We start from the raw sequence: 12548 nt of genomic DNA, 5'->3' as shown, positions 1-12548 counted from the left end.
TGGATTGTTCCTCCTAACTCTACTAACAAAGATTTCGTTAAACTCATCATCATCACGTCAGCGCTTTATCGCCCACTGCTGAGCATATGCCTCCATTCTAGTACGCCACTTCCCAGTCCTGGCTAATCTCATCCAGAAGTGACCCGCAACATTCCAAATGTCGGCCACCCAACGAGCCAACGGACGCCAATCGCTCCTTTAAAGATAAAGAGATAAAAATAGTTTATTATTCAAGTAGGCATAAGTATTACCATCATCGGAAAGCGACCACCATCCCATCAAAATTTTGTTCGTTAAATTAATGCATCGTAAAGGTATAAAGTAATTAAAAGCCCAGCGGTCGTTGAAACTGTATCGAGGAGTGGCAAGTCCGCTTCCAAGCGTGTTAATGGGTGCATTTCTGTGTCAGTAAGTAAATTATTTATTCAAGAAGGTATTTTCAAGGTATTTGGCGGTCAACTTAGAAGTTAATATATAGCTATTTGACGTCAGAAGATGGTTCGTGATAAAAGATAAGATAAAAGATAGTTTATTCAAGTAGGCATATTACAATGCGCTTATGAACGTCAAATAAAGCTACACCGGCTCCAACCCTACACCTCTGTCTCGAGAAGATTTAAATCCCCCCTCAGTCAGTTTTAAGAGCCCGAAACTCCTTACCGGACCGAGGGCCTAACGCCAACATCTAAAATTGTTATCTGCCTTGTTATATCGTCATCGTTCTCTGTCGCTCGAATAAGCAAAAGGGATAGAGAGGCTGTACCCGAATTTCAATTTCTCGATGTTGGTCCAAGACACAATTTTTGGCGTTTCCCAATTGGAATTTACTACTCTACTACAAAGTACAAGATCTATAGAGTCTAAGCTAACTTTATACATGCTTGAACAGAACAAATTGAGGCAGGGTAATGGCAAGGTATAATGATACCTAAACGTAATTTTTCATATAAACTTGACATTCATCAAGACATGGCCACACTTTGTCATTGCAAAATGCTATGCCGAGTTCTCTTATTTCGACTCTACAAGACTTGCAAGAGATGGGACTAGGTTAACCCCCTTATTCAAAAACTTTACGGGCCTGATTTAGTTAAATTATGTTTTATCCCTTTCTTACAAATACATAAGTCACGTTGACAGTTAAAGACACACAATTCATAGCTAATTCAGGCCAATAACGAGTTTATGAGCAACGCCATAAATCTGTGGTAGATTGTCTTCCGAACACTTTAAAAATAATTCGAATATTTTCCAGTGAGTGTTCTCAGCTCAACTTTGGTTTGGTCGTATTTATAAAGACACGCTCTTTAGAATTCTCGTAAAACGCTATTAATACTAAGTTTCAGCGCACAAACCGGTCAGGCGACCTATATTATAATATTGAGTAACGTCCGGTGAACAAGACTGTACTTTACTGTACACTCGGACACAGAGGTCGTACAACTTTTACAAAACATCACTTTACACTTAACGAAAATGACGATTTGTAGGGTAATGAAGATTTAGCAACTCTTTGTTTAGGTAACTATCCGTTCATTTTGCATTTAAGTTCCATTATGTATTGTTTTACTGAGAGTAACTGTAATAGGTATGTAAGCGTAATATCAATAAAGCTCGCCCTAAAAGATCATGAGACCACACGGGTTAGGTGTGTCTAAAATTCTCTAGTACATACTTAGATCCAATTGAAGGCTAAGCCAAGGCATGTGTAGTCAAGACTACAGTACTACCGTAAAATGGGGTGAGTAGGGTCAAAACTGACATTCAAACCTCGATAACATTTTATTTTTACATATGCAAACTGAATGGTGTATATAATTAGTGTTCCGGACGTTTGTATTTTAGTTTTTATTTTATTTTAGGTAGTTCCATTTCATAACTTTGACGATAAACAGGAAATTCCACCTCACCCCGTAGTCCCCGTAGTCCGTAGTTAGCAATAACCCCTCAATTAGTAAGTAAACTAGCCTTTTATGAAACCTGACTTCGCTTTTAGTTCCATACTTACGATATTCATACAACATTCATTCACAACAGTACATCTCCATCTGTATCTCCTTTCAGTGGCATTTTTAGTCAGTTTTCACTAACCACTTTGTCGTTACATGTACTCATTAACAGCTTGTTTTACAATTTTGCACCTTATTCCTCTCTATTAAGGACACAAATGTAATGATAAGTGGAGGTATAACACGTTACATTTGGTCCAGTCGGTTACATAAATATTACGTACGCCCGGACGCGAATTATGTACGACGAGTCTCACGTTTATTATAATTATCTATAATTTTTATTAGACACGTGTTTTCGGCTAAAGTAATTGTTTATTATAAAGTTAGCGACTTATTCCATAATTATATACTGAAGATTATCGTAAGTGACTACCTTAAATCTCAGATTTTAATTGTCACTGGAATTAAGTACCTACCTACAATACTGGAATTACGTTACGTTTCTATTTCACGGTAACTGCATGGTCGTCAATCAGTGAAAAGAAGTCTTTAATAAAACTCTTCGCTTCGCTTGTCAATTCCGACATGTGCTGGAATTTAATACCGTAATGAAACTCAGAAAACTGTACATCTACTCTACATACCTAAGTTTCTTTCCTGCAAATTTTACAGATCATATAGCGGAATTTACAAGCGCAAAACTTCCTATATTAAGCCTAGGTACTTTTTTTTAGGTAAGTAATCAGTGTACTCTGCCGACGTTAGAGTTACATTCGAAATGAAAATATTTAATGTTTTTTATTTAACCATAACCGTCAACACTTGAAGTATTTGGCCCATTTAAGTTAAAGTTGTAAGCAGTATGCTTAGATCTTTAAAAGTACGCAACGGATTTTGATGCAGTTTTTTTTAATAGATAGAGTGATTCAAAAGGAAGGATTATGTATAATTTGTTAACCCGTGCGAAGCCGGGGCGGGTCGCTAGTCCTAATATAAACTTACTGCATCTACAAAGCGGCATTTCACCGTATTGCACTACCCGCAGGAAATTGCTTGTACTATTGGTTAATAGGACAGTAATTCGTGTTATTAGCCGTACTGTGGTATAATGAAGTTTGAGTGATGGTTAGATTGGTTCGTGAGGTTTCATAGTTCGCTGTACTCTATGTGAAATACCAATACTAATTGAAAATAAGACAACCAACTGATTGGTAATATAATATGAGCAAAGAGTATAATCACTACATAGTATAAAACAAAGTCGCTTCCCGCTGTCTGTCTGTCTGCCTGTATGTATGCTTAGATCTTTAAAACTACGCAACGGATTTTGATGCGGTTTTTTTTAATACATAGAGTGATTCAAGAGGAAGGTTTACGTATAATTTGTTAACCCGTGCGAAGCCTGGGCGGGTCACTAGTATATAATATGAGACGATAAGATAACACAACTGACTACTCGTGTCACTAATGTCAGTGTCATCTTATTTGCACTATCGCATAATCTGCTACTAATTTGCGGTAACATGACAATAGCCAGTGAAAACTACGATAAGCAGTGCTGCCACAATAGCAGCAATTACTTGCAATTATGATGCACAAAGGTGATTTCGTGATGACTAAGATCGTGAGTGGACTCTGGCTTGACTACCCAGACACAGTATAATAAAGAGTACTAGCATACATATGGACGCTCCCTGCCTCCCGTTGAAAGTGCCGCCCACCCGCTGAGACCCGCTCTCGGTTACCTCACAGTTACCCTACAATGTCTTATCTCACTCACACAAGCATGGTATATACGCGTTCACCTACACGAGCTTAGGCTGTGTGCGTAGGAACGCGTTTGTTTCATACATTTGATCGCCAGTGTCCGAGGTGTGACCCAGATTACCAGTTCGCTGGACGATATCCGCCTGTCAGTAAAACGCAAAATTTGACAGCTCCGAACAACTGACAGGTTGTTATCGTCCGGGGAACTGGTAATGTGTGGGCCCCTTTAGGTATCTTAGCGCCACTTGCGCCAGCCAGGGTTAAGCCACTAACCCGGCATTAACCGGTTAACCGGAGGTACCATGGTTACCAGTACAATTTAAACCCCAGGCTCACCCTGGCTGGCGCAAATAGCCCCCCTTCGGCCGCCTACGTAACCGGGGCTTCGTAACCTGGTTTTGATCGAAGCTTTTTTTCCTTCTCCGTAACTGGCATCGGTCATGCACTTTGTTTTACTCGCAGGTACGTAACTAAATAAATGAAAATTAAATATAATTTTATGATTTTTATCTAAAGAGCCAACTTTAACCTTACCACGGTTGCATTTTTGTCGCTTGTCACCATGACTGTCACGTTCTAACCGGAGCCACGGGTAAATAAGATCCGTTTCTTCGAATATCCGTTTATCCGTGGAAACGGATATTAATTACACGTTTCTTAATTACACGTGCGGAACGGGCCAAAAAACCGTGTACGTGTTATTCGGATACGGGTATTCGAAACGTGTAAACGAAACACGGAGTCGACCGCGAGCCCTAGTTCTAACGAGTATGTAAGTTCGAAAATGACGGGCATAGTGACGGGCGTAAAAATGGAACCATATGCTGCGCCTGAAAACTACAATTTTGCATTAGCCCCATTGACGTATATCTCAGGACTGGCCTTACGGGTAATAAGAATGGGGCATGAATGGGGCCAGTACAGCAGTGTAACACCGCTACAACGCGATTGTTTGATAAGTTCGTATCACGTGCACGATTGGTCGCAACTAGTTGCGTTAGACTGCATGATTGGCTCGAAATCATGAGTGACACCGCTGAACTAGTACCATTTTAGTGCCCGTAAGGCCCGTCCTGAAATATACGTCAATGGTTAGCCCCCTGTTAATCCCAAGACTTGATGTAGCTGCTGATTGTTAATATGAATGCGTCGCTATCTTCGGGTCAGACGATCCTTAGGAGAAAATAGCCCTTATTGAAATAAAGTTAAAATGGTCCCGCAAAAATGCTAAAACCAGAGCTATAACCGTGAAAATCGAAGTTCGTCAATGGCAGGCATTTTTCTCTGTCACTCTAATTACGTCTTAATGAGAGTAAAAGAGAAAGATCCCCGCAATTTGCTAAATTCTGTTTTCGCGGTACCGTAAAAGGGGGTGAGTAGGTTTCGCGGGGAGAGGTGGGTTATGAATGGGGAGAGAAGGTTTGAGAGGGGGGTGAGAAGAGATTTTAAGGCTACTGCTACAAAAATAATGTATTCCAATTTAAAATGGAGCTATAGTAATACACATAATAAAAAAAAATCGATCCAACAATCTTCCAAAATCACCTTTGTATGAAAACTCCTCTCGCCCCAAATACGAGGCACTACGGGGTGAGGTGGGTTTTCCTCTTTATCGTCAAAGTTATGAAATGGAACTACCCAAAATAAAATAAAAACTAAAATACAAACGTCTGGAACACTTATTATATACACCATTCAGTTTTCATATGTAAAAATAAAATGTTATCGAGGTTTGAATTTCAGTTTTGACCCTACTCACCCCATTTTACGGTAGGCCCCCAGGTCAATTAAGTCATGCCGTTATTAAGTGAAAGGTCAGTTTTTGGATTTGTTAATTTTATGTCCATGAAACTGAGTATTTGCTAAAATATCCTTGGTTCTGACTTTAAAAAGTGATTCAATAATATTGCATATTTCGTGTGCGTTTCAACAAATGGTCTGGTTTGACTGCTTTCAAGCCTTACGTTCAAACCAATCCCACCAACTCAACATAAATGTAACAAATTGTAAATCATTGACAATTGTCTTCTTACATACATACATGCAATATGAAGTACCTGCTAGCAAAACTAATTAGTCGCGTATCCTAGAAATAATACTTATTGTATAACACTTTAAACTCTCGCGTTTTGTACACATATTTAATTACACAAACGGGTCTACCGCGATATAATTTCATTGTTTAGTGGTGTTTTATTAATATCTCTGTTGACATTTGTTGGGACGTCAGTCTTTCCGTAACCACAGCTGGTGCAACTCAGCTGAAACGTCGGAATTAAAGGTTTAAAACAATGAAATTATATCGCGGTAGACCCGTTTGTGTAATTAAATATGAATACTTATTGTGTTGATTAAATCTATATATTTTTTGCTGCCTTTGTCATTGTCATAGAGAAATATAGTAAGACAAGTGTGCTCACTCCATACATCAGTTAGACTATTAATTTCAGTGTCTACATCTAGCATCGAGTAGCGGAACTATCAGTACCGCTACTTGACAATAGATGTAGCACCGACCGGAAAGTCTTATCTCAACAGCATAAGATTTTCTGGTCGGTGCTACATCTAATTGTCAAGTAGCAGTACTGATAGTTAGTATGTCTTTTTGGTACTAAAACTTATGTATGGAGTGAGCAATCTATGTATTTTTTTTCTCTATGTCATGGTTGAAGACGCAAGTGGGTATAATTATATTACGCCATCAGGATCAGATGATTACTACATCATTATTTGTCTTACTCTCTGTAGATAGTTTATAACCTCAAGAACGCGTTGTAAGAATATGCCAGGTTGCAGTTGGCAGCATTGCAGTCGGGTTGCAAGTATCGGCCCTTACAGTGATTATAGACAAATAAAGAGTTTAAAACTGCTATTGAATTTACCGCATATAAAAATAACCTGAAAATTCTATAATTACTTACGAGATTAAGTTCCATTTTAATTAAAAATAAACAATTAGGTATATTTCTAATTATATATTGACGTTTGAGCATCCTATTATGTAATGAAAAACAATCTAACAACTATGTAAATATATGTATAATAATCATAATATATGTAAATGATCACATACCATAATCAACTTCATACTCATTGCTTCTTACATTACATACCTATTTATGTAAACCCATTACAATTCAATTTTCCACGCAATCCTTCAATTCTCGAATCCAGTTCAAAGCGTATGTCCGTCTCCGTATACCACATTATTATGAAACCTTTTTACATTTCGAATCGAGTATAATTTGTGTACGTAAGATGTCTGAGATGGACGAGTAATAATGACTTTCTAACTAAATGATAACAGAAGTTGCGGAATTCTTTTAACAGGTCATTTGAAATAATATAATTACAATTTAAAAAAAAGTTATATTTGGAACCCTCGGGCGAGTCCGACACGCACTTGTCCGGTTTTTTCAATTCACGTTTTTCCGTGTTATCGTACGTACTAGAGTCACTATAAGTCAATTGATATATACACTAGCTGTTTCCCGCGACTTCGTACGCGTGGATTTGTATATTGGTGGTTATATATTCTACATTAGCTTAGAACATTGTGCAGCAAGTGATTGCGGTAGGACGGTTAATCATTTGTTAATTATTAATATTATACAACGCATGAGACTTGTCTTTCACAACCTACGAAGTTTCAAGCCCCTAACTGAATAAAATTGTCCTCGATATAATCCCTCTAAACCCCCTTAGAAGATTTTCATGTCCTCTATTTAATAAAACCTACTACCTAACTACCTATTTACGAAGTTTGAAGTTCCTAGCTTTAAATAAAATTTGAACCCTATACAAACTTTCAACCCCTTTTTAATCATTTTAGGGGATGATTTTTTAAAAGCTGAAATTATTTTTCTTGTATTCTAATAATATGCCTTTATACAACGATTCAAGTCCCGCACTCAAAAAAATGTTTGGCCTCCAAACAAATTTTCAACCCCTTTTTCACCACCTCGGGGGATGAATTATCAAAATCTCTGAAATTAGTTTTCTTCTCTTTTGATAAAATACATTTTTACGAAGTTTCAAGTTTGTAGCTTTAAATAAAATTTGAACCCTATACAAACTTTCAACCCCCTGTTTTAACCCTGTTAGAGGATGAATTTTACAAAACGCTAAAATAACTTTTCCTGTCTTCTAATAATATCCTCAAATAGAAAGATTCAAGTCACGCGTTCGAAAAAATGTTTGATATCCATACAAACTTCCAACCCCTTTTTCACCACCTTAGGGGATGAATTTTCAAAAACGCTGAAATTGGTTTTCTTGTATCTTAATTTAATACCCTTTTGCAAAGTTTCAAGTTCCTAGCTTAAAATAAAATTTGCACCCTAAGACGAACTTTCATCCTGTTTTATCCCCCTTAGGGGTTGAATTTCCAAAAACGTAGCAATTACTTTTTTTTGTAATCGGCTATTATGCCTTTCTAAGAAGTTTCAAAGCATTTGTAATGGATTAAAACTTTCAACCCCTTTTTAACCCTGTTGGGGGATGAATTTTACAAAACGCTGAAATTATTTTTCCTGTATTTTAATAATATCCCGAAATACAAAGATTCAAGTCCCGCGTTCGAAAAAATGTTTGATATCCATACAAACTTTCAACCCCCTTTTTACCACTTTAGGGGATGATAATTCAAAAACGCTGAAATTAGTTTTCTTGTATTTTAATAACATATATTTTTACGAAGTTTCCAGTTCCTAACTTAAAATAAAATTTGAACTCCATACAAACTTTCAACCCCCTTTTAACCCTGTTAGGGGATGAATTTTACAAAACGCTGAAATAACTTTTCCTGTCTTCTAATAATATCCCAAAATACAAAGATTCAAGTCCCGCACTCTCAAAAATATTTTGATCTCCGTACAAACTTTCAACCCCGTTTTTACCACCTCGGCGGATGAATTTTCGAAAACGCAGAAATTAGTTTTCTTGTTTTTTAATTTAGTACCTTTTTACGAAGTTTCAAAGTCCTAGCTTAAAATAAAATTTGCACCCCAGGACAAAGTTTCATCCCCTTTTTTACCCCCGTAGGGGTTGAATTACCTATAACGTCGCAATTCCTTTTTTTGTCATCGGCTATTATGTCTTTCTAAGAAGTTTCAAAGCACTTGTAATGGGTTCAAACTTTCAACCCCTTTTTAACCCTGTTAGGGGATGAATTTTCAAAAACGCTGAAATTACTTTTCCCGTCTTATAATAATATCTCCATATACAAAGTTTCAAGTCCAACACTCCCAAAAATATTTGATATCCATACAAACTTTCAACCCCTTTTTCACCACCTTGGGGGATGAATTTTCGAAAACGTAGAAATTAGTTTTCTTGTTTTTTAATATAGTACATTTTTACAAAGTTTCAAATTCCTAGCTTAAAATAAAACTTGCACCCCATACAACCTTTCATCCCCTTTTTAACCCCCTTAGGGGTCGAATTTTTCAAAATCGCTTCTTATCTCTTGTACACTTTATAAATTCAACCTAGTGTGCAAATTTCAACTTTCTAGCTTTTGTAGTTTCGGCTCTGCGTTGATGAATCAGTCAGTCAGTCAGTCTGTCAGGACACTTGCATTTATATATATAGATAACATATAATGACTACCCACTCTGCCCTTTTGCAGCGCTCCTATTATACTTTAAGGTCACTAGTTTTACCTTAAAACGTCTCAAGTGGCAGGGATTTCAAAATAACATAATCCTTTTTGTGTCAACAAGTCGGCCGCTATACCTTTAAGGTTTTATGAATTATATTTGCTGTGTTCAAACCGTGAAACTGATTTTAGTTATATAGGTTACAAGTTACTTAAGATTGTTCTAAATATAACAATCAACAAATCTTTAGTTTATGTTTATAACTACTAGTATAGAGTTTACAAAAATCTAACATATTAAGTCTGTAGAAATTTAACTAAATTATAACTTTTTTAATGTTATATTTCTAGTTTTAAATATAAGCGCTTTTAATATTTAATGCATTTATAATTGAATTTTAATATTGGCAAAAAAACAGCTGAAAACGCAATTTTAATTTTCAAACTCCCATTTTTTATTGCAATCATTGTGTAAGCATCTACTTATTAAACCTAATTATGTACTATCACGTAATACCTAATCTACTAATCAATAGTTACACCAACTTTTAATGTCTTCATCAAGACATACCAATACAATTATCCCAGCATCCTTATCTCACTCTAATTGCCGCGACGATCAATATAATCGCCGCGACCCCTAGATGAACGATATGATAATTACCATGCCATGGCCCACGATACATGTAGGTAATCTCTTTGTCTTAAGTCCGTGACCCACACGATGTTATAGGATCAATTTGCTGACGATAATATATGGTAGTTATAAAACAATGGCTAGATGTCTGTTAAGATTATTATTGTAGTTGTGAGCCAGAGATGATATTCTGTTGTCATGCCGGCAGTATATGTGGTTTTTAAAAGGGATTCTATTTTATAGATATGCGGACACAATCCTTAGTATAACTCAAGGAGGTTATTAGATGTGTGCAGTCCTAGAAAAAACCTAAAAATAATTGAATGTTAAAAATTATACTCCCAAATGCAATTTTCCACCCGGCTATCAGCCTATGAAAGGTGAACTTTCCGAATAGGAGAGATGAAAAGTTTTTTGTTCAATTCCTACTTTATTAACCCGATTATGTACAAAAAAACCAAAATAATAGAATAGAAAAGAATTGAATTTCATTTATATTTTTTGTTTGTTCGTTTTGTTACGATATGGTTGTATTGGAAACGTAACCAAATAGACCAAAAATTGGGATTTTTTTTCTCGGTAAGGTTGGAAGAATGTACAATAAATATGAACATTCTTAATTCTAACACAATAGTTGGAGTACAACTTTAAATTGAAATGCCCACATAATAGGCATGACGTTCTATTATAATGTTGCATTTATTAAAATAATATGTAGAAATCACAGAGAACCGGGCTGCTATACAAATCAGCTATCCAGGAAATAATATATCCAATACCACAACAATAACAATATCTATCTGATGCATAATTGCATATATCACATATATCGATACTTGCTCATATCTCGATTATTAACCTTCAACTGAGAATGATAACAGGAACTTGTTAAACGTATTCTAGTATACAATGTACATTAAACCGTATACTATACAGCGTATATCAAACTAAACACATTGTATAATTTAATAATAATTTAAAATTAATTCATAGGTCATTCATATCATATAGTCGTGATAATTAACTACCTAATCAAACATGTAGTTTACCAATACCATACCTACTAAACACATTGTTATGTTACGGCAGTACGGCACTCCAGATCAGTAGCGGCGCGTCCATAAAAGCCGATTCCCACCGACTTGCCTGTTTTTGGACGTTGGAGCAGAGTTGTAAAGGAAATATGTAAGCCAAATTAGCATTGACTTGCCTATGGATATGTTTGACGCGCCGCCACTGCTCCAGATAGAAAAATACTCTCATTTACGATCGAATCAAAATCTTACGTAAGTAGGTTTTTTAAAGTTTAGACAAAACGTACTTGGTGAAGCAGTTGTCTATTTGTATTTAACAATACATTTAAAAGTATTAGTAGAAATTATTCAAACCTTAAAATACTGGAGATGCATCCGAATCAAGCCGAAACGGTGTTATTTATTAGTTTCACACTCACACAAAATTGTTATACACAGACAAACATATCCCACCAAAAACATTTTAATGTAAAATGTTGCCAAGACGAAACCATAAGGCTCGCACTGACAAAAAGTTATCAGATCTCTTGTAGAGCCAAGCTTCTAACTCTACAAGCCCTAACTTCACAAACTCTACACCTTAGTCAAAATATGTGGCTTGACCGTTTCGCTACTGTCACATGGACGTAAGGTGAAAAATGTATTCACTATTCATACAATAGTTCTTGGAGTAACGAAACGGCCAAGCCACATACTTTGACTAAGGTGTAGAGTTTGTGAAGTTAGGGCTTGTAGAGTTAGAAGCTTGGCTCTACAAGAGATCTGATAACTTTTTGTCAGTGCGAGCCTTATGGTTTCGTCTTGGCAACATTTTACATGAAAATGTTTTTGGTGGGATTTCACTTCTTTTTGTAAGTTGCTTCCATCCCCTAATTTAAAGGGTTGCGCGTGTGATTTAAGGTACTACATATTAAAAATCCTGAAATACGTACCCCGGGGCATCTTTTATACAATCTGCTTTTTTCTGCTTTTTACTGATTCCCCATACAAACTTCAACCCTCTTTTTCCCCTAACGCCCTTTTCCACCCCCTTTTCACCCTTACGGGGTGATTTTGGGGTTGAAAACTATTCTATGCCATTCCCCATTACAAAAACTATCTGCATACCAAATTTCAACTAAATCGGTTCAGCGGTTATTGATTTCCCATACAAAATTCCACCCCCCTTTTCCCCCCCTTAGGAGCAAAAAATTTCAAGTTTTTGAATTATTTTGTTGTTTGTGTACTAATACTATCTTACATACCAAATTTCAGCTTCCTAGGACTTCAGGAAGTACCCTAGAGGTTTTGATGATCAACAGTGAGTGAGTGAGTCAGTGACGAAATTGGGGTTTTTTAGATATGAATAAAATATTAAGTATAAGAGCTATGCAATTGAAATTTTTTATGTTTAATGAGTCCACTATTGACATCATATCCCGAAAATTTTGTTTATCTGGTATAATCCAAACCCAAGTTATGAGGGTTAAAAAAACGACGAAGCGCTTCGAGAAAAGGTAGGTAGTGCCCTTGCGCTTCGCTTTGCTCGTCTTGGCGGGGGCACTACCGTGCCCCTGGGG

At 36.4% G+C, this 12548-nt stretch overlaps 1 protein-coding gene across 1 annotated transcript in view; it reads left to right on the top strand.

Moving 5' to 3' along the window:
* LOC134654668 (alpha-N-acetylgalactosaminidase) overlaps positions 1-12548 on the top strand; it is an 86168-nt gene that overhangs the window by 17331 nt on the left and 56289 nt on the right. The window lies entirely within an intron of this gene.

Source organism: Cydia amplana, chromosome 15, assembly GCF_948474715.1.
Source record: "Cydia amplana chromosome 15, ilCydAmpl1.1, whole genome shotgun sequence".
NCBI lineage: Eukaryota > Metazoa > Arthropoda > Insecta > Lepidoptera > Tortricidae > Cydia > Cydia amplana.
This window is presented reverse-complemented; position numbering and strand designations above follow the sequence as displayed.